Below are 22,949 nucleotides of genomic sequence, written 5' to 3' on the forward strand. Positions count from 1 at the left end.
CTAGCGCACTGGACAAACAGCTGATCAGCTGTTTGTCAGCTCAGCGCGGCAGCCATGTAAATGTAAATGAAGCCACGATCATTTAAATCGTGGCTTCATTTGACTTTGCCAAACAAACAAATCTACATGGCTCCGTCGACGGAGCCATGTAGTTTAGACGTACCCTTCCAGCCCTAGGATTCTATGATTCTAATGAGACCCACAACAGGCGGGAGGAGCAAAGTGGGCAGTTACCCCAGGGCCCAGTGATTTAAAAGGGCCCAGGGCTCCCAGCCACTGATGCCTGGAGCCCCAGGACCTTTAAAATCACTTCCATGTTCCAGGCAGCAGTCAGGCTGGCTGAAAAGGAGGGAACACACCCTGGTGTGCTCCAGGCGGCGCTGAGGGTTGGCTGTCCTTAGACCCACTCCTTTCACCTGAGACCTCGCCCCTCCCAGAAGCACAGAACACCGACCCACACTACACACACATATACCTTGCCTAAGGGTCTGGCAAAGCTGACTCCCCCCACCCACTTCCTGCCAATCAGTCACTAAAACAGACAGATTTTGTTGGACATTTGTCCAAACAGAAACATTTCAGAGCAATATTTTGGTTTTAATTAAATGACATTTCAAAAAGAAAACACCTCAGAAATTTTCTGATAGCTTTAAGAAAGGAAGCCCAGGTCCTGGGATGTTCCAGGAGCACAATTAAATAAATGTGAGTGCCTAGAAGAAAGTGTCTATCTGATCTTTCCACTTATTTTTCCAAAAATGTATTTCCCAGTTTTTAAAATTAACCTTCTACCCTTAGCCCTTTGTGTTTCTTATACTGGAAAACAGTGGAACAACTGATCCTTGGGTCCAAATTTTGGTTATGGTAGCTTGGGGTTGGATTTGATATGTTTGGAAATCTGCCCATATTTGAGAAGGGAGCAGGTAACCATAAGGAACTGCTCCTATAGCTGGCTCCTTCCCTGGGTTGGAAGAATCCATCTTGTACCTAGCAAAGTAGAGAAATGGACAGAAGAGGAAGTGCTAAAAAAGGCTATTTCTGGAGAGGCAATAGAGTCTAGTGGTATGAACAGGAGGCTGCTGGATTTTATTCCTGGCTCTGCCACCAACTTCCTGTGTGATTGTTGGCAATTGTTTCACTCCTCTGTACCTCAGTTTCTCACCCTCTGTAAAATGGCCACATAATAATGCCTCACATGTCACAGGAGAGTTGTGAGTCATAATGCAAAGAGCTTGAAATGGATGGATGGTACTACAAGTGGATAAAGCATTTGTTAACCTTTTGCTACATCAGGGCAATTCCAGAAACATTGTGAAGGAGAGAGAGGATTAGAAAGCAGACTTTTACATGGCTGTCCTTTGGTCTGCAGCATATCTGATGGAACACTCAGATCTCAAGATGGTCTTGACAAAAGTGTACATGTCATTGATTTTCAACTAACCTGTGAATTTGAGAAGTTGTAACAGATCTATAAGCCCAACCAGGGGGAATTTAAGGTGTAAAACATTTAGTGGTATTTGATAGGAACAAGGCGTTCTCTCTCTCTCTCTCTCTCTCTCTCTCTCTCTCTCTCTCTTTCTCTCACACACACACACACACACACTTTTCAATCTCCCCTTTCAAATTGCTATTTCAAATTTTGCTTATTTCTGGAAGTCTTACTTTTCCCTTTGGGGAAAAAAACCCTTAAGTCTGAATATCAAACAAAGATAAAGTAAAATGCCCTGAAAGTGTACTTCATCACTGGCACTCAAGTAAACTGACGTTCTACTGTATAAAATCAGGGCTTCTTGTGCAAGAACTATGATGCTCCCGCTCAGGAATAAGCCCTCTTGCGCAATTGTTCTTGCGCAAGAGGCCAATATAGATAGGCAACATGAATTTCTTGCGCAAGAAAGCCCTATGCTTAAAATGGCCATCAGAGCTTTCTTGCACAAGAGAGCGTCTACACTGGCATGGATGCTCTTGCACAAAAGCACATGCCAGTGTAGACGCTCTCTTCTGGAAGAGTTTTTGCACAAGAACTCTTCCGCAAAAGAATTCTTGTGCAAGAAGCTGCCAGTGTAGACGTAGCCAAAGAGAAAGCTGAGCTGCCACAATAGGCCCTGGGAAAAATGATTTGCTACAAATATTTCTTAGCGAATAAATATTTTGACAGGTGTATAGAGAAGAGCTGGAAGTATTAGAAAAACCTGGAAGTTTGTCAAATAAAGCCAATCATTGAATCAGGTCTTCCCCCGATGTAAATCAGAATTGAATGGATAGAGTTCAAATCTTAGTCTGACATCTTTAGGAAAGGGAGGATAGTGGATTTCAGGATCTCGGTTCCGAGCGAACGGTGGTTTCAAAGAATGTGATGAAAGATAAAAGTATGACTTGAAAGAAAGGCCTGGCTTCTGTTAACTGGCAGAGAAAATGATCTCTTCTGCGCCTTAAAACAGCAGTTGGCCTTACGCACCAAGGTCACTTGCAGCATGTTAGGCAGGGAAGAGACAGGACTGTACAATGAGGAAGCTCACGCTGCAGCTCCTGGAACCTTGGTAACCTTCACAAACACAAATATCAATTCTGCAGAGAACTGTAACTGTTTTAAATGGGTTAAAATGAAGCCTATTATTTAATTTAGTGTGCATGCTAGGTGGGTCAATATCAATCACCCTCCCCCTGTGTCTCTCCCCCATCCTCAGGCCTCTAAGGGCAAAGGTTTAAGTCCCCACTGAGGAAACAGGACTCGCTTCATTTAGTTGTGCCACATCATGGCTGCTGGGATTGTCATGCTTCTGATGAGACATTAAATCAAGGTAAATTCTATCCTCATGGGCATCCCTGTGTAAGGAGCACAAGGAAACCACAGCTCCCCTGCTTTGAGCTAACACTACAGTATGGCTTTGAGCCCTGTTTATGCTAGAACACAGGATTAAAGGGGCAGTTTCACATGTTTAGCTGTAAAGGGGGCCATAACCCAAGAGTGCTTCCTCATGGCCAGACATAGCATGGTGGTTGGCTTTCATTCCAGTACTTCTTGCTGCCATCACTCCCTTGCTGCAATGGTTTCAGCTCTGTAACTCAAACCTGAGGCAAAGGCATGAGATTAATGTCCTCCCATTTCAAGGTAACAAAGTTCAATAAACAAAAGTCCAACAAATAATTCCAATACCTTGTGTCAGGTCTCTGGCTGCTAACTGTGGGCTCATGCCACTTTGCCAGTGGCTGGTGGGGAACCCGGCCATCCTTCTACACCCAATGACCAGTAAACAGTAGTTTAGGTTTCCACAGTCTCACACCTTGGGTATGTCTACATGTGATGGGCTGACCCCATCACCCGTGCCGGGTCCTCGCGCGGCTCGCAAAGAGCCAGAGGAATGCCGGCTGTGCTGCCGCGCATGCACGGCAAGCCGGCGGCCGCTTTTAAGCACGGCGCCGGCACACCTGGGGGGGGCATGCACCCGCGGGGCGGAGAGGGACGCCAAAGCCGCGGAAGGGGGAGCATCGCCGGAGAGGGCTGGGCTGCGGCCGGCAGGCGTGCCAGCAGCGACCACCCCTCGGCCCCCCCATAGAGAGAGACTGGGGGAGGACCGGAAGAAGGTACCCCTACCTAGCACAACAGGACCCCCGACGGACGAGGACCGGCCAAGGGACATCTGGGAAGAGGCCCGCCGAAGCCACCCGGAGCCCTGCAGTAGCCCGCCGACGAAGGAGGTACCCAATGCCCCGTTCCCGGTAGGACGCAGGGTCGGGATGGTGCCCCGCCTCGTAGGGCCAAAGGGGACCTCCCGACGCTGGAGCAGTCTATAGGCAAAGGGCCCCAGGGTATAAGTAGGAGGGTGTGAGCCCACCGGGACTTCCCGGTATGTGGGAACCCTGCTACGCCCTATAGGCCTAGAGTAAACGGACCGAGAGTAGGGGAGGGCCCCTCCGTGAACAGAACGCGGCCCACCCTACCCCACACTCTTGCGGGGTCAAGGGGGAGGGGGGTGGTTACCCCCTTACAGATGCTGGAGAATGTGGGCATAGACCCACACCCCGGTAGAGGGGAACACGAGTGACTGATTTCGGGGAAGGAAGAATGGAGGCAAAACAATTGTTAGATTGGCTGGCAGAGCAGCAGCGGCAAAACCACCAGCAACAGACTCAGCTGCTGCAGCAGTTAGCAACGCAGCAGTAAGAACAACAACGGCAGTTAGTCCGGGAGTTAATGGAACAGCACCAGGCTCAACAGGACTGGTGGTTCCAAAAATGGGTCGCTCGGGAAAACCTGGGAGGGCCCCTAGTCACAGGTGGGCCAGGGGAAGAAACCGACTTCCTCCAGTAGCCGGTGCATCTGGCCAAGATGGGCCCGGGGAATGACCCCGAGGCTTTTTAAATTACATTTGAGCATGTGGCTACGGCGGCCCGCTGGCCAGAAGAGCATTGGGCCACATTGCTGGCCCCCTACCTCACCGGCCCAGCCCAAGCGGCTTATCGGCTGCCAGACCGAGAAGCACTGAATTATTATAAAGTCAAGGAAGCCATTCTTGACCAGACGGGAATTAACCCCAAATCGTACCGCCAGCGATTTAGAATGGAACGAATCCCTCCAGGGGCCCGCCCCAAAGCCGTGGCCCAGAAACTGAGGGACCTAGGGTGGCGCTGGCTGGAGCCCGACAAGCGCTCAGGGGCCCAGGTAGCGGAGGTAATAGTTCTAGAACAGTTCTTGCAAATCCTCCCTACGGGAGCGGAAAGATGGGTCCGGCGCCACCGCCCCGAAGCTCTGTCAGACGCCGTAACTCTAATGGAGGACTATGTGGCCGTAGAAGGCCCGGGCGAGAAGGAGCCAGGGGGGAAGGTAGGGCGGGGCGGGCCCGAAAAGGAACCAAGAACACCACAGCCCCGAGGTAGGGGCGAGCCGCGAAGCAGCTCCGCATTCCAGCCCATATCCAACCGAAGGACCGGCGTAGGTCGGGGGTTGCCCCCCCGCCCGGGGAATGGGGACAAGCAAAGGGAGCCCAGGGGCGAAGAACGAACCCCACAGGCCCCAACTCCACCCCGGAACATCTGTTTTGAGTGCGGCCAGGAGGGCCACTTTAGAAGAGATTGTCCTTTTATGGACTGCTCATATGGAGAGGTGATGGCAGAAGGGCCGGGGGAAGAATCCCCACGGCCCCACCGCATTACAGCTACAATTGTGCTTAATGGTCTAGAGATTACCGCGCTGGTCGACTCAGGGTGCAGTCAGACGCTGCTCCAGGCCAGCTTACTCCCCAAGGCCCGGGCCGACGGGCCACCGGTACAAATGCAGTGTATCCATGGTGACGTGAGGGCCTATCCCACGACCAGGGTGTGGGTACGAGACCAACAAGGCGAGAGCTACTGCCGCGTGGCCTTGGTGCCAGACCTGGTGTACCCCGCCATATTGGGGAGGGACTGGCCCGAGTTCCGCCAGATCCTGAGAGAGTGGAGCCACCCCAAAGAATCCCGCGCCGAAGAAGGGACAGTCGAGGAGGCCTCGCAGGTCGGGGCCCATGGCGAGGCAATAAGTGATCCCGCCCCAGGCTTAGAGGAACTGGAAGGGAAAGATTTCTTGCAGGTGCAGCGGGAGGATCCCATGCTAAGTCGGGCCTGGGAGCAAGCCCGCGGGCCTATGGAGGACCAGGCCCCCGAGTCAAGGGAACCCCAAGGACCCTATTTCGAGGTAGGAAACGACCTCTTGTACCGGGTAGTCAAGGGTGTTGAGGGAGAGGGGCAAAGGAGGCAACTTCTCGTACCCCAAGGCTATCGCCGGAAGGTCCTAGACTTGGCAAATTCCAATCCATGGGACGGGCACTTAGGCCGCGAAAAAACGGAGCAACGCATCCTCCAGAGGTTCTTTTGGCCCGGAATATACAGGGAGGTTAAGGAATTCTGTGAATCCTGCCCCGAGTGTCAGCGCGCCAATCTACGGCCAGCCCCAAGGGCGCCCTTGGTGCCTCTACCTGTGGTAGGGGTCCCTTTCACCCGTATAGGGCTAGATTTAGTCAGACCATTGGAGATATCCAAGAGGGGCTCCAAGTATATCATGGTAGTGGTAGATTACGCCACTCGCTACCCAGAGGCGGTACCGCTAAAGAATACTCTAGCCTCTACGCTAGCTGAAAAACTAGTCGAAATATTTTCAAGGGTAGGGATTCCTTCTGAAATGTTGACTGATCAGAGAACTAACCTGACCTCGAATTTAATGAAGGAACTGTGCAAGCTGTTCAAAGTAACCGCGCTGCACACGTCCGTCTACCACCCGCAGACCGACGGGTTGGTAGAACGGTTCAACCAGACACTGAAGGCGATGTTGAGGCGATTCGTGGCTGAAGAACCACAGGAATGGGACCGCTTGTTACCGGCCCTGCTAGTCGCAATCCGCGAGGTGCCCCAGGCGTCCACAAGGTTTGCCCCGTTCGAGTTATTATACAGTAGGAGACCCCGGGGGGTCTTGGATCTACTTAAGGAAGCCTGGGAAGACCAGGGGTCCAATGCCCTGGGGTCCGTATCCTATATTATAGAGCTGCATGAAAAGTTGCAGCGACTTGGGGAATTCGCGAAAGCCAACCTTCGGGAAGCCCAGGCCCAGCAAGTGCAACACTATAATCAAACGGCCAAGGTGCGCGAGTTTAACCCCGGCGATAGGGTTCTACTCTTGCTCCCTGTAAGGGAGTCAAAGTTATTAGCATGCTGGCAGGGCCCCTACGAAGTGGTGAAACGGCTAGGCCCCGTAGACTATGAAATTAAATTGTCGGGATGCAGGAAAGATACCAAGGTGTATCATGTGAATTTATTACAGAAGTGGCGGCCGCGGGAGGCCTTATTGATTATGCCCCTGACTCCGCAAATGGAACTAGGCCCCGAGCCCGGAGAGGTGGGGGGATACGAGACCGTGGCTATGGGCGCCAATTTAAGCGACAAACAAAGATCCGAAGTTCAACAGTTAGTGAGACATTACGATCACATCCTGTCGTCTCTCCCGGGAAGGACGACATTAACGAGCCACCATATAGCCACCAGACCAGGCCAGAAAGTACGGGACGGAATCTGACCACTACCCTACAAGATGTGGGACCCCGTTAAGCAAGAACTCCAGACCATGCTAAAATTGGGCGTCGTGAAAGAGTCCAAGAGCGAATGGCGGAGTCCCATAGTCCTGGTACCCAAACCCAATGGAGCACTCCGCTTTTGTATAGACTTCCGCAAGGTCAACGCGATCTCAAGGTTTGACGCGTATCCAATGCTGCGAGTAGACACCCTGTTAGAAAGGCTAGGGTCAGCCAGGTATTTATCTACTTTAGACCTCACTAAAGGGTACTGGCAGATCCCGCTCACTCCAGCATCCCGTGAAAAAACAGCTTTTTCAACTCCCTTCGGCCTCTTTCAGTTTATCACTATGCCCTTCGGATTACATGGGCCCGCGGCCACATTTCAAAGACTAATGGACAAAGTGTTGCAAAATCATCAGGGATATGCAGCTGCTTATATTGATGATATCATCATTTATAGCCGCTCTTGGGCCGACCATTTAATTCAGGTAGAGGCAGTACTCGGGGAGCTGGGAAAGGCGGGTCTGACGGCTAACCCAGGGAAATGCTGCATAGGGCAGAATGAGGTAACGAACCTCGGATACACAGGGGGGGGGGAAGGTGAAGCCTCTAGTTGGGAAGGTACAGGCCTTACAAGAGTATAAAGCCCCGTCCACGAAAAAACAAGTACGGCAGTTTCTAGGGTTAGCCAGTTACTACAGGAGGTTTGTCCCCCATTTTGCAACAATAGCAGTCCCACTAACAGAGCTGACGAGAAATAACCAACCATGAAAAATCAGCTGGTCGAAACCCTGTGAACGAGCCTTCCAAACGCTGAAACACCGACTCTCCCAGCCTCCGGTATTAGCGCAACCCGATTTTTCTAAACCCTTTATTTTACAGACTGATGCCTCGGAGGTGGGCCTTGGTGCGGTCCTGTCACAAGAAGAACAAGGAGTAGAACACCCCATACTTTATTTGAGTCGTAAGCTGTTCCCTAGGGAATGCCAATATGCGACTATTGAAAAAGAGGCGCTCGCCGTGAGATGGGCAGTCGAAGCGCTACGATACTATCTTCTAGGAGCTCCCTTCCTCCTAGTTACAGACCACGCTCCCTTAAGGTGGTTGAACTCAATGAAAGAAATGAACCCTCGAATAATGCGATGGTATCTAGCCTTGCAACCTTATGAATTTCAGGTAGCTCATCCACCAGGTAGGAAACATAATAATGCCGACTTTTTTTCCAGGATGATGGAAGAAGAGGAAAAGGAAAGCTCAAACCGAGACTTAGAGGGGAAGGTGTGTGACGGGCTGACCCCGTCACCCGTGCCGGGTCCGCGCACGCGTGCGACTCACGCGGCTCACAAAGAACCGGAGGAATGCTGGCTGTGCTGCTGCGCATGCGCGGCAAGCCGGTGGCCACTTTTAAGCGTGGCGCCAGCACACCTGGGGTGGGGCGCGCCCCCGCGGGGCGGAGAGGGACGCCGAAGCCGCGGAAGGGGGAGCATCGCCGGAGAGGGCTGGGCTGCGGCTGGCAGGCGTGCCAGCAGCGACCACCCCTCGGCCCCCTCACAGAGAGAGACTGGGGGAGGACCGGAAGAAGGTACCCCCACCTAGCACAACAGGACCCTCGACGGACGAGGACCGGCCAAGGGACATCTGGGAAGAGGCCCGCCGAAGCCACCCGGAGCCCTGCAGAAGCCCCCTGACGAAGGAGGTACCCAATGCCCCGTTCCCAGTAGGGCGCAGGGTCGGGACGGTGCCCCGCCTCGTAGGGCCAAAGGGGACCCCCCCCAACGCCGGAGCAGTCTATAGGCAAAGGGCCCCAGGGTATAAGTAGGAGGGTGTGAGTCCACCGGGACTTCCCGGTACGTGGGAACCCTGCTACGCCCTATAGGCCTAGAGTAAACGGACCGAGAGTAGGGGAGGGCCCCTCCGTGAACAGAACGCGGGCCCACCCTACCCCACACTCTTGCGGGGTCAAGGGGGAGGGGGGTGGTTACCCCCTTACACTACACCACAGAGTTTTTCTGGGAAAACAGCCATTTTCCCAGAAAAACTACACTTATGTTCACACTGCAATTGTGTTCTTTCAACAGAACGTCGTAAGAATGCAGGGGGTTTTCCAACAGCAATAAACCTCTTTCTGCAAGGAAGAAGCCTTTTTCCGAAAGAGCACATGTGGACAGGGAAGAGAGGTTTTTTTCAAAAAAAGAGTCCTCCAGGAAAAAGCACAGGTGCCCTGGTGGCCACTCCATCCATAGTAATCACAGCTTAAATACGAGATAGCGTCCAATTAATGTGGACGCTATCTTTCGAAAAAGCGCATCGCTTTTTCAATGTGCTTTTGCTGTGCGGACACTCTCTTTCAAAAGAAGTTTTTCTGAAAGATCTCTTCCAGAAAAGCTTCTTCCAAAAGAAGCATGCAGTCTAGATGTAACCCTTGCTGTTATTTTCATGGGTTTCTTCCCCACAACTTCTCTAGGGCTACAGCTACACTGCTGGTTTTTTTCGGAAGAAGATATGCAAATTGCACTCGCATTTACACATCTTCTTCCAATTCTTTTTGCTGAAGAGGGTTTTCCGATATTTGGCCCCTTGTAGACAGGGCCAAATGGCAGAACCCCGCCTCTTTCGCAAGACCCCTTATTCCTCGTAAATGGAGGTTTACAGGGTCTTGTGAAAGAGGGTTTTTTTCCAACATTTGGCCCCGTCTACACAGGGCCAAATATCGGAAAAACCTCTTCCGCAAAAAGAATCAGAAGAAGATATGCAAATGCGAACGCGATTTCCATATCTTCTTCTGAAAAAAAAATGGCAGTGTAGCCATAGCCTAGATTGGCCTTTCTTCCAGGGCTAAGATACCAGGGTTTATTCTTCCCCCCATCTTCCTGCTTCCTCCTCGCTACCCTCTCAGCTTCAATTGAGAGTGACTGCAGATTCTCCATCTGTGCCCCCTTCTACTACAAACTTTTTCTCTTTATACTAAGCAGCCTGCTCTGACCCTCTAGGAGCAGCACTGGAACATGACTGGCCTCTTAGGTCCACATCAAAGGTGAAAGTAAGCCAGTGTGCCCTGGTGCAGCGCTCTGGTAAGAGACTGGCCAGCTGGGGGCAGACCTCTGGATCCTGCCAGCAATTTGGGCAGTGCAGCCACAGCGCACAGAGGCCCCAGCTGCAGTGCTTGGGCAGCTGGGAGTGCAGTCCCTGCCTCCATGGATAACTCATGAGTTCTGGCAAGTGCAGTCTTCACCATGCCACCCAACAGGCTCTTTGTTAGAATGTTGCGAGGACTCTGGCTGAGGGCTCTGGCAGAGTGCAGGTTGTCCAGCATGAGCCAGCTGGGCCCTTTCCTATTTGTGCCACCTGCTCCATCAGCCTTAGGTCCTGCTGAGGCATCCTAGCATAGCCCCACAGTAATGAGCCCTGTGCGGGCCTTGTGGGGTCAGGCGTTGCCACCTTCCTGAACTTGGGGACTCTGAGCCTGGCTATGGAAGAGCTGCTGAACCACTGCTTCCCCTCGAGACTCAGAAGAAGGCAGCACTACCAGCCGAGCTCTGCAGTGTGGCATTCATGCACTCCTACTGGGCCCTGTAGACCAGGCTCCAGCAGGCAGAGCTGCTGGCCTGGGACTCCAGTGTGGACCACAGTGGGGTAGCTGAGTTCAGACGCCAAGGTGCTACAGGTTCAGAGGTACCAAAGGGATCCCAGCACACTGCTCCAGGCCAGACTGACTCTGTTACCTCAGTGGCTTCCTGCACCTGGATTAGCTGGAGGGTGAGTTCTGCTTCCTGGTGGATCTTGGGGTGACCTGATGGAGGAGCTGGCAGTGTGGCATGAGGAGGGGCCACACATTTAGGGCAAGAAGGATCCAGCACTCAGGCAGTGCAGGGGCAACACTCTCAGCCTAAACTCCCACACACACTTCCCAAACCCTTGCCCTGAGCCCACTCACACCCCTGCTCCGAGCTCCCTACAGCCTTCTGCCCTGACTCCCACACTTCCCCACTCCTGAGCTTCTCACCCCTGCCTTGACTCCTGCATCCACCACCCCCCAAAGATCCAGTCCAACCTTGTCTGGACTCCTGCACCTCCACACCCATGCTCTGAACTTCACGGCCCTGCATTGACTCCTGCACTCCTCACACACCTCTCAATCCCTTGCCCTGTCCCTCCCCCCCCCCCACACTTTACCCCAAACTTAAATTTCCCCCAACTCCTGCCCAGAGGCCCTTCCCCGTCCCCATTGGGAAGGTACGTTGTGTACCTGTAAGAAAAGTAAGTTTATTTCACCCCTGGTCCACATTAACCCATTCACAGCGTATTTGAGGTACACATCCCTTCATGTAGGCTTTTTTATTTGTATTTAAATAAAGGAAAGGGCTTTTAGGAATGGTACTGAGGTTATGGCACAGATACAGGCCAAAAAATTGGGAAGTCTGGGCTTTCTTCCTTGCTCAGTGATGGACTTGCTGTGGGCTCTCAGGTAAGTCACTTCACTTCTCCTGTACTGAGGTATCCTCATTCATAGAAGGGGAATGACGACCATAGCACTACCTGAAACATATGTGTAAAGCTCTGGGGCAATGTGTACTCTGCGGAGCTATTTCGGGATACCTACGGAATTATAAAACAGCTATTCTACATCTTAAGAGCAAGCCCATGATATTGAATATAACGGGCCTGCTATTCTGATGTCCCTGTAAAGCTCATTGCACGAGGGTTAAGGGATGTTTCAGAATAGGACTTTATTTCAAAATGTGGCATTGTGTAGACAGTGCCAAATTTCAAAATAAGATCTTTTGAAATTACCTGGAAACAATCTATGCAATTTGCATAGAGCAAATTGCATAGCTTATTTCGAGGGAAGGGTACTGTGTAGGCTCACCCTTGGAGCCCTTCTGATGGAAGGAGTCACATAAGTGAAAAGTATCACACTAAGGAAGAAGCAAAACCAACTTATGCAGATTAGTTATACCATTCACTGTCTAGCTACACTATCCACATCAAGTGAAATGCAAATGAAATCACATAAATTCCTCACACATTGGATATCAGTGGAATTCCTTGCTTCAGAAGCTGATAGATAAATAGTATATCTATATTTGGAAAGGGGTACAGGTAACATTATGACTAATAATTATATATGCCGGTGATTATTAAGAGGAATCAACTCAAATCATAAGGTGCAAAGTGATTGTTGAAAAAGGGCGTGAAATAAATGTTCCCACTTTCTGCAGCACCAACAAGTGATGAGGTGCATTTTAAGCCTGTTTTGTCTTCCTCTGATATTCCAATAACTGTAATACCCTAGAGGAGGCACTTAACCATCCTAAAGATAATCAAAGGAGCTGACTATCAAGGCAGCCACAAATGCTTCCCCACTTCTGGGCATGAGAGGGATGCGGGAGCACCGCCTCCGGATGCTCCCATTAAATGCAGTTTGGCCAATGGGAGCAGTGCACAGAAAGAGGAGAAGTAGATATGATGGTTAAGCAGAATATAAGTACTCTCCATTGCTCTGCTTTCTGTGCAAAGTAAAAACAGAGGGCATGTAAAATGCTACTCTTTTAGCTTATACCCATTTCACACTGTTTTAAATCATGCACAAGGCAATGGAGAATCAGGACCACAAAGAAGAGTGGAATGGAGAGAAAGAGAAATCATGCCAAAATCAGAATTAAAATGTTAAGATATTTATTTCTGGGCTTTTCCACTGGGAGGAATAGAGCCTTCAAACAGCCCATTCCTTCAAAAGCACCAGTGAAATAAAAGGAATTTTGAATCAAAATGTACCATGTGTATCTCATATGTTCAGGAAGGAACTAAAGATGCCGTAGGCAGAAGGGATTCAAAAAGCTCAGATTTCATGAGATCAAACCAAACCCCCAATCTATACATCTCAGCAACTTTGGGGCAGTTCTGACTGGGATCCAAGCTTAATAGTCAGGGCCCAGCTAGAGCTTGGGTAGTATTTCAGTCTATAAGAGCTGTATTTCACGTCTGTAAGAGCAGAACATAATGCAATCCATCATGACATCAGTGCTGCATACCTCTCCTGGGAGGATAATGTTATATAACTCGGTAGTGACCCCACTTGGTTGAGTGTATTGTGGAATTGAAGTGTTACAGCAGAAGTCATTCCCAGCTTTCTTCAGCTGGCAGGTCACCACAGTAAAGACTTTGGTAGGGAACCATAAGGGTCTACACTGAGATGTATTACCACTCCCTACCCCAGAATTTTGCTAAGAATATTTTGGCCTGATTGCTTAGTGCTAATGAAGACACTATTGCTATGTTTGTGAATAGCAAATCACACCCATCTCCCTGTCACACCAACTAGCTAATTGTACTTTTCAGGAATTCACTGTGTTAGCCATTCCCATTGTACTATGCAATAAGGATAAGAAAGAAAGCATGTGCTCTTGATTGTCTCTGTATTACAGAGGCCTTTTCTCTGGATTCTTATATGCAAGCACTATTTCATGCACTATACAGCACATAAAGACATAGGCTTTCTCACACAACTTCTCAAACACACACATTGTTATACATAATCTTTCAAACATACATTAATTTACTCTCTCTCTCTCTCTCTCTCTCTCTCTCTCTCACACACACACACACATACTGTCCTTCAAAAATCACATACTCACACTGGCCCTGGTCTTTAGCACCAAGAGAAAAAGATCTGGCCCTTCCCTTGGATAAAGTGTTACTGCTCTTTTTTTACAAATAAACATAGATCATTTTCCTGATGGGCCATTAAGGCCGGAGGCAGGGAATGCATTAATGTGCAGATTATGTGTCTGTGATGGTGATGTACAGAAATGTATTTACACTGCAGAATACTTGATCTGTTTCTTTAGTGGAGGATCAGGACCATCTTTTATCCAGAGAATAATGAAACAGGCTTGAAAGCTTCGTCACTGCACTGCAGCAAGGAGCTAGTAAAATGGGCCTTTAGAGGCTTTTTCTGCCACTTGGAAAAAAAAGAAGAAGAAGAAGAAGAAAAAAAAGCCTGCACCACATCCCAAGGGCTTCGGATACTGTTGCCATGGCAACACTACATCTGAGTCAGAACTATTAAGGATCACCATGGCAACAAGTGTCTCACTTGCCATTTCCAGAAAACTGACAGTGTTTAGACTGGAATCATCACACCATATAAAAAGGGGCAGGGTTGTTGCTGCACTGAGAAACACAGCATGGGCCAAATACTGCTCTGGTGTACTTACACTGAGATCACTGGGCCAAACTGGTCTACAAGGTACATCCACTAGGTTTGATGGAGCTACACTGTTGATGACTTTGGATTTGGAACTTGAATATGAATACCTGACATGCTATTTTACACCATAATTATCAGGCTCAGGGAAAACAGGGTTAAGAACAGTTATGGAGACTTGATTATTGAACTAAAGGTTTCAGTGGTATAGGTAGATTGTAATCTATAAACTGCAGACAAAAGGATAACAGCGGGTAAAATTCTTGCCACTGTTTGTAGATTTCCACCCACCCTGCACACACATTTGTCTTCATGCTCCTCTGAATATTTTGCAGAGACAGAAGTCTTCGGGGATTTGCATTTCACACTCATCAGCAAATGAGCAGCAGGGAAAAAATCATGCTCAGACTCTAGAATGACACCAACAATGTTATTTGTACCAGACATAAAGATCTATGGCCAGTTCTAGGGACCCTCTATCAGAGGGAAAGTGGGTATTCTGAGTCTCAGGATGTTGCTACTTAAAAAACAACCAACCATCCAGCAGTGCGAGGGAGTTCTCCCCCTGGAAAATCTTGGATTTTAACAGTTTAAAAATGTAAATTTGGCTACAGTGTGTGTATTTTGATGCTCTAGTATATATATATTAAAGTCCGTCTGTTTGTGAGTCCATTTGTTCAAGAACTCCTCCTAAGTGGTAACACCTAGGATCACCAAATTTGACATGCAGCTTCCTCTCATCCTAACTTAAAGCAAGGCCAGGGTTTGGTTGTGCCAGAAAAATAGGAAGTGCCTAGAATAATAGAATCAAAGAACACTAGAACTGGAAAGGACCTTGGGAGGTCATTAAGTCCAGTCCCTTGCCTCATGGCAGGACCAAGTTCCAGCTAGATCAGCATTTCTCAACCTTTTTTTTTATAAAGTGTCCCTTTAAAAAATTGCAACTACCCCCTTTTTAAAAATAAATTATAAGTACCCCTAGTACCTACAGTTTTCCGTCACACAAATTTTTTTTCTACCATTGTAACACATTTGTTTAATCAACTTAATCATAGCCGGGCAGGCGATGACATTTTTGGGTGTAAAAAGTACAAAAATAATAAAGTGCTGTAAAACTTATAACAAAAATTCAGTTTTCTCCAAATTTCAGTGGTGTTAACGTACCCCCCCCCCCAGACTTCTCTTGAGTACCCCTAAGGATACTTGTGCCACTGGTTGAGAAACACTGATATAGATCATCCCTGATAGAGGTCTATCCAACCTGCTCTTAAATATCATCAGTGATGGAGATTCCACAGCCTCCCTTGGCAATTTATTCCAGTGTTTAACCACCCTAAACCTATCTTCCTGCAATTTATGCCCACAACACTCCTGTTAATGCATCCCAGAATCATTTGCTGTTTTTGCAACAGTGTCACAGTGTTGACTTATATTTAGCTTTCTGCAGTACTCCTTCCTAGACAGTCACTTCCCATTCTGTATGTGTGAAACTGATTGTTCCTTCCTAAGTGGAGTACTTTGCATTTGTCCTTATTAAACTACATCATATTTACCTCACACCATTTCTCTAGTTTATCCAGATCATTTTGAATTATGATCCTATCTCCCAAAGCACTTGAATTATGACCCTACCCTCCAATTGCTTTCTATAACATGGAAAGAGAAGGGCTGATCAGAGGACAGTGATACTGCAGAGTGACTATTGGGGGAAACCTCACCAGCTGAAGAGTGTCCACCTAAGTACAGGGCTTCACTTTGCCAGCCATCAGACCAGGTAAGTATCCTTCTGTCCCAAACAATGCTGGGGGAGCCACTCTCCAGCCTTTCTGCGGTAGCCCCCCTGTGACCACTCCAAGGGACAGGCAGTGCAGCCCAGCCTCCTCCATGAGAGGTTCCCCAAAAGAGAGGCCTAGGCCAGGAACACCTCCCCCCACCAGAGTCCCATCTCTCAGTCTAGCTGTCAGGCAGGGAGGCCACCAGATCCCCCTCCCAGACCAGCTGCAGATGGGGAAGGGCAGCTGGAGGCCTCCATAGCCCTGTCCCTCTGGACAGAGTGGGCCAGGAAGGGGAGCTGGAGGCCAGGGCCAGACCACAGAGCCCCGTCCTTCTCCCCGAGACAGGCTTTCCTAACCAAGCCACTGACATAAAGCAAGTAAAGAGTGTTCTCAGGGTCTTTTATGAACCACCTCCCCAACCTAGCAGAACTTATCTGTCAACACTGCAACCCAGACAGATAAGAATTTAAAAAAAGCAAATAGTATGCGATAGCTCAGTAAAGAAGAGAAAGGGCTTGGTTTTCAGAGAATCCATAAGCCCAGCAGAATTCAGTAGGAACTGCAGGATCTCAGCACCTTTGGAAATGAGGCCCCAAGAATCAGGCTTTTCACAAATTAATGTTTGTGCAATCTAGCCTTCTAGGTGGTGACAGGATGCTAGAGATATAATGCAGGGTTGTTTTATCTCTCCAGACATCTACCTTATTGTAAATTCATCACTAGCGGCCAGTCACATGGCAGCTCATTATGGAGACTCAGGCTGGAAGGTTAAGCTCTGACTTCTGCTTCAGGTCTGTTCCTATCCAGCCTCATCAGCATCAGTCCCTCAGGATGACAAAAGAGTGGGAAGGGAAGGGAAGAGAGTTAAGTATAGAGGGAAATGCATGTGCTATATATGCACACCTCCTAATGTCACAGCAACTTCATTATAATAAGCTTAAACTTCACAGATACATTCAGCCCTGGGCAACTACTGGAGTCAATGGGATTTGCACCCATTTATACCAGTGTTGAATTGGGTCTGTAGTTTGAGTAGCAGCAAGACATAGTACTAGGTAACTAGTCACTTGCAACTGCTCAAGAAGTACCCCTACACCACCTGGAGAAGAGGTGTTCTGACAGTCCCATTCAGAAAGGTGTAGCCATTAGATATCTAGCTTCTACACAGTTCCCTGTACATTTCTTTGGCATCTTGACTCTGCCATAACAGGGTGCTATGTGAACCTGGCCAGAAAATACCAATTATTTTTGCCAGAAATTTTGAAATACCCTCCCCCCCAAACACACAAAGAATTTCCACTGAAAAATACAAATATAACCAAAAATTCTGCTTTAAATTATTCATGTTTTCTTGTTCCCCACAACCATTTGTGGGGGTGGGGGAGGTTGATCAGAAAGCAATTTTGCATTTAAAAAAAAGTACCACAGGAAAAATATTAACCAGCTCTAGCCCCAAGCAATAGTGAGACTCCAAGCAGACTGAGGACAAACAGGGAATTGGGCCATGGATTTAATCTCTTTGGATGAGGAGATTTGTACTTGCCTAGGAATTTGGTCTCCCTTTGGGTCTACTCAAAAGTGGAACCAACTAGTACTTTAAAGAGTAGGTGGAATTCCTACTCTCCCACCATATAACTCCTGACTCACCTATACACCAGCATCCACCTATTCCCTCTCTTACATGTGTATAGGTCTCAAAGAATAACCCTCCACAGAATCCCAGTCAGGGAACCATCTTCTCCCCTTTCCCACTGCAGTAGTGGCTCTTCACCTCCCCTTCTGGCCCCCTGCTACTTCTGTTGAATAAAGAAGCAGCTGTCTAGGGAAACAGCAGGAGAGGAAAAGAAAGCAACATACCTGATACTGCATTCAATATTCATTCATTATTATTGCTACTTTATTTACTTGCATAGCACTCACAACCCACCCCATACTAGGTGCTTTCTGGACAGGTATGAGGACAAAAGGCCTAATTATGCAGCACTGTAGTTCCATAGACCTCAGTATAGTGCTGATTTACATTACTGTAAGCCAAAAATCAGGCTAAGTCCCTGCCTCAAAGAAAGCTTTAGAGAACATTTTCAAAAGGACCAAAGTAATTCAGGAGCATTTTCAAAAAGCACTTTGGATACTTAGGAGCTTAAATCATGGAGGCTGAAGTTCTTACATGTCTGGAACACCATTATAAGTGGGACTTGGGTACTTTGTACAATTTCACCTTACATCTAGATAGACATAGCAGAAGCAGGACATGACTACACGTTAAGAGGATTTTCCTCCACACCCACCTACTTTTCTGGGGCAAGAGGGGATGATGCCCAATGATAGCTTATTTCTGTCCATCCATCTTCTTCTGGACAATGAAAGGTACCTCCCTAGGAAGGTGGACCCCAAAACTGTGAACTAGGGAAAAAAGGGGCAGCACTGTTAAAGCAGTGCATTTTTATGACTCACGAAAACTCCCTTTCACCTCCAGGATCTAATGCTGTAACCGGCAACAATGGAGAAGCACATTAGCTGGCTTGACTAAAATCATCAGTAGTGAATTAGTTATCAATGTTATCATTAGACTTCTGAGTGGATACCTCTTGTGATGATGGATGGATCTCTCTCTGGGATATTGCCCCAGACACTCTCTGCAGACTCAGCCTGTGCTACAGAAGGCCATGTTTGGAAGGGTTTCTACTCTGTCAGAATGGCTGGAAATGTTATTTTTATATTATCAAAGTATACATTTAAGAGCAATGTGTCTTATGGGGGAAGGCAAGTTAAGCTTGAGAGAACCTGTGGACACTAACATTTGGGATCACAGAGTTGCCAAAGCTTTTGGATCAGCATTGAAAGCTTAGCTGGTGTTACTACTGGAGAACTCTGTGGCACTAGGCCTGAGTGGTGGCCCCTCAAAGCCCACTGAATGGCTCATGCTGGTATATAAACCAAGAAGCCTTCACAAAGAGCTCTCTCAACAATAGTGTAGATCGCATGCTTGCTTCTGATCCAGACCTTACTTTGCTATGACCTTGGATTTTAGCTTCTGGTCCTGATTGGCTCCAATTCTGCTATTTGCCTGCTGCTTCTAACCTGGTGCCTGACCCTCATTCTATGGTATCCTGACCTGGCTTGACGCCAACTCCAATACTCATCTTCTGACTGCATTTTGTTAACTAATAATGCATGTAGACCATCCATGACAAAAGTGCCAACTATTCCCCCAAGTCCTCCCCTGCTCTGGCAGAGATGGTGATGAGGGTGCAGAGATGGAGAGATTCCTTCTCTGTTCTTCATAGGGAAGGAGAGAAATCAGAGCTATGCAGTGATTAGCTAAAGAGTGTCAGGCCCTGTGCCACTGCTTGCACATCTACATGTAGAGGGATTTGTCTAAGGGCCTCTTTGATGTGGGAATGAATCTGGATACGAGCACATATAACATTTATATTACGGGTGGCAAATTACTTTCCATTTATCCAGAGAATTAAGTTATTTTCATTCAAGAGCCAACTGGTTTTTAATAATCATTCCTTCTATCTCACAGACTTTAAGGCTGGAAAGGATCATCATGATCATCAAATCTGACCTCCTGCAGGCTAAGACAACTTTAAAAGCTGCCCTGACTTGTTGGGTACAGAAAAACCAGGTTGCAAGAGTGCCCATGCCACACCCCTTCTGCACCTTTCCCTCTTCAGCACATCCATTTCCAGCCTCTCATCTGCTTCAAAATGCCCCATGTGCCAGGGGTTGATGTAGGGACTTTCCGCACTGACAATACTTCTGCTTAAGGAGGCTTTACACAACCTCAGCTCTTTTGTGTCAGCGGAACTGTTTGGGGCTCTAGGACAATGATGATTTGTTCCTCCTATCTCAACTTCTCAAAAGTGGGAAGGAAGAGGGAAATAGGGATGATGTGTTGGTGTTGGATGGTTCTTGTTGCTGTGGCTAAGCAGCTGTATTTTGGCAGAAACAAACAGGAGGATTTTTGAAGGATTGTCTTTATTCTATAATTAAAAAAAGCAGTGCTTTCAAGTACTTTCAAGTAGGAATAAGAGATCCTCCGGAATAGGGCTTTATTCCGGAGGATCGCGCCAGTCTGGACGCTCTTTTCCGGCTTTTCCCCAAGCCGGAAAAAAAGCGGCGGCCATGTTTATTTAAATCCCGCGGGGGATATTTAAATCCCCCGCGCATTTCCCTATTCCAAAGTTCTAAATTAGCATGGCTATTCCGAAGAAGGGGCCAGTGTAGACACAGCCCAGGAGTGTACATATCCACCACCTGACTTGCTCTTTTACCTCAGCCCTGCCTTTGAGAGACTGACTCACTCTAGGAGTGAAAAGGGAATTCAGTCTTCATAGCCCATTTTACCCCCTGGACACTGCTGATTTGGAAGGAATGAAGGTTAGCAATTATGTCCTGCAGAGACCCAGGGGTGACAAGTGAAGCCATGTGAAACCTGAGGAAGGGCTGGGACAACCCCCCTCCATTCCAGGCCCCACCTCTTCCTGACCTTGCTCCAACTCTGCTCTGCCCTCTCCCCTACCCTGGCTCTTCCCCTTCCCTGACTTTTCCGCCAACTGATGCAGGCCTGGGGACTAGTGGGGCTGGGGATCTGATGCTGGTAGCAGGATTCTGGCCCCCCTGAACTCACCGGCAGCAGCAGGGCAAGCAGAGCAATGCAGCCCCAGCCTGCTCTGCTCCCCCAGCCACATCGCTCTGCTTCCCTCCAGAGAGTGCAGAGAGGGTGGGCACACCCTGCTGCCAGGGACAGCCCTCCCCCTGTTAGTTTCCTTGTCTCTTCTGCCCACGGCATTTGGGGGCATATGCTCTCTGTGCCTCCTCTATAACCTGCGGAGATCTTGACTCTGGTGGAGCTGCTTTTGGTCCATCATTTTCAGATTCTCACTTGCAGAGAGGCAGCTTTTGCCCCTGTTTTTCCTATCCGCACTTCTCTCTCCACCTCTAACGGTATTAAGACATTTGTAAGGGTGTCCTGGTCTTCTGAGCAACAGTCTTGTCCCAGCCAATATCAGGCTCACTCCTGTCTCAAGTGCATAGATATTAATTTGAAAGCTTCATGGATTTGAATGAAATGCCAAGCTAATCATTAATTCAGTCACCCTATGCTGTTTTCCTACGCACGGATGGAAATATGGATGTGCTTGACTTTCAAGCACCTGCAGCTCCCACTGACTTAAACTGGAACAGAAGAGCTCAGAACATCTGAAAGCCAATATCTAAGGGGATTTGGGTGAGATTGGGTGATTTAAACAAAGAGTTTCAGATCATTTGAACTTCAGTGCCCTTATCTGGCCTGAACAACCCAACCTCTTTGGACTCATCCATCTGAGAGACTAGCAGAAGGAAAGACAGCCGCTCTAGGCATGGCAAACACTTGCAGGATGAGGGCTGGGGGTGGGGAAAGAAGCTAGTGCAGGCAGCTGGTACAGCTAAATGAAGGACTCAGGGGAACTTAGAGATACCGGAAGGGCTGAGACAGGCAGCTGAGGGATGTAGCAGAGGAATATGAGAGTGAGACAGAAAGCTGACTAGAGGAAGCTAATAAAGCCTGACTGTCAGGGGAACTATATGAAGGGCAGACAGCCAGAGGAAAAAAAGCTCACTCAAGTCCACATACCCATAACTTGATTACATAGCTACGTAATCCACTTAAGCCTTGGAATGGTCCTGCTTTCCCTCCCCCCATCCCCATCCCCTCATGCTACTCCTCCCATCCACCTCTAATATACAGAAATGTTTCCTCGAAACCTCACAGGAAGTCCTAACAACAGTTCAATTTGATTAGAGCTAGCTGCAGATTTTTTTCCCGGTGGATCTTGGGAAATACAGTCTCACACACACTGTAGAAGCAAGTAGGGTATCGATAGACTCATAATGTGCAGAAGAGAGATTTTGTAGAGAGAAATATAGAAGTGGGGGATGATTTTTACCTGTATAAAGGTATTAAACGTGGCTAGTTAAAACAGTTTATTCAATAAGTCATTACATCTTAGTAACAGGAATACTTGCCTTTTCCATTATTTGCCATTCACCCTGAGAGAGAGCATAGAAGCTTTATACTGTACATAAAAGGCCTCTTAGAATGAATGCCTAGTCCATTGCCCTGCAGTTGAAGGATTAATTGCATTATGGACCACTGCTGACATCAGTGGAATGAGGATTTGGCCTCAATTTCACAAACACAGATCCATTATAATGATGCCGTCTGAAAGAAACTTTCTGTTCTAAGCCAAGTGCAGTTCTTAATTAAATGACTTATCCAAATAGTTTTTCCATATGCTAAATAGTGAAAGTACGTCTAGACTACATGGCTCCGTCGATGGAGCCATGTAAAATAGTTTACTCGGCATAGTCAAAGAAGCGGGGATTTAAATAATCCCTGCTTCATTAAAATAAAAATGGCCGCTGAGCTGTACCAACGATCAGCTGATCCAGCACAGCACGGCAGTCTAGATGTGGTGCGGTCGACAGGGAAGCCTTTGTTGACTGCTCCAGTATGCTTCATGAAACGAGGTTTACCGGAGCAGTTGACAAAGGCTTCCCTTGTCGACCGCGCCACATTTAGACTGATGCGCTGTGCCAGATCAGCTGATCTTCGGCACAGCGCGGTGGCCATTTTTATTTTAATGAAGCAGGGATTATTTAAATTCCCGCTTCTTTGACTATGCTGAGTAAACTATTTTACATGGCTCCGTCGACGGAGTCATGTAGTCTAGATGTACCCTGATTGCACAACTTTCTGTTCTTTACATTTGGTTCGTATAGCACCGTGAGAGTAAATAATGCAGCATGGCCATATCAAAGAGATAGGACACTGTTTAATATCTGAATTGGAGCAATGGATTAATAAACTGACAAAGGAGATACAGTAGCAAAGCCTGATCCAAAGCCGTGTAGCCTTCCTACTCATTTCAATAGGCA

At 48.1% G+C, this 22,949-nt stretch overlaps 1 long non-coding RNA gene across 1 annotated transcript; it reads left to right on the plus strand.

The window, feature by feature from the left end:
- The first annotated feature begins 14,205 nt into the window (after positions 1-14,205).
- On the plus strand, positions 14,206-19,877 carry LOC142819371 (uncharacterized). Its single transcript, XR_012897251.1, has 3 exons — positions 14,206-14,286; positions 15,816-16,018; positions 19,552-19,877. It is a non-coding gene; the product is annotated as an uncharacterized LOC142819371 (long non-coding RNA).
- Positions 19,878-22,949: the final 3,072 nt, after the last annotated feature.

Source organism: Pelodiscus sinensis, chromosome 1 (assembly GCF_049634645.1).
Source record: "Pelodiscus sinensis isolate JC-2024 chromosome 1, ASM4963464v1, whole genome shotgun sequence".
Taxonomy (NCBI): Eukaryota; Metazoa; Chordata; order Testudines; family Trionychidae; genus Pelodiscus; species Pelodiscus sinensis.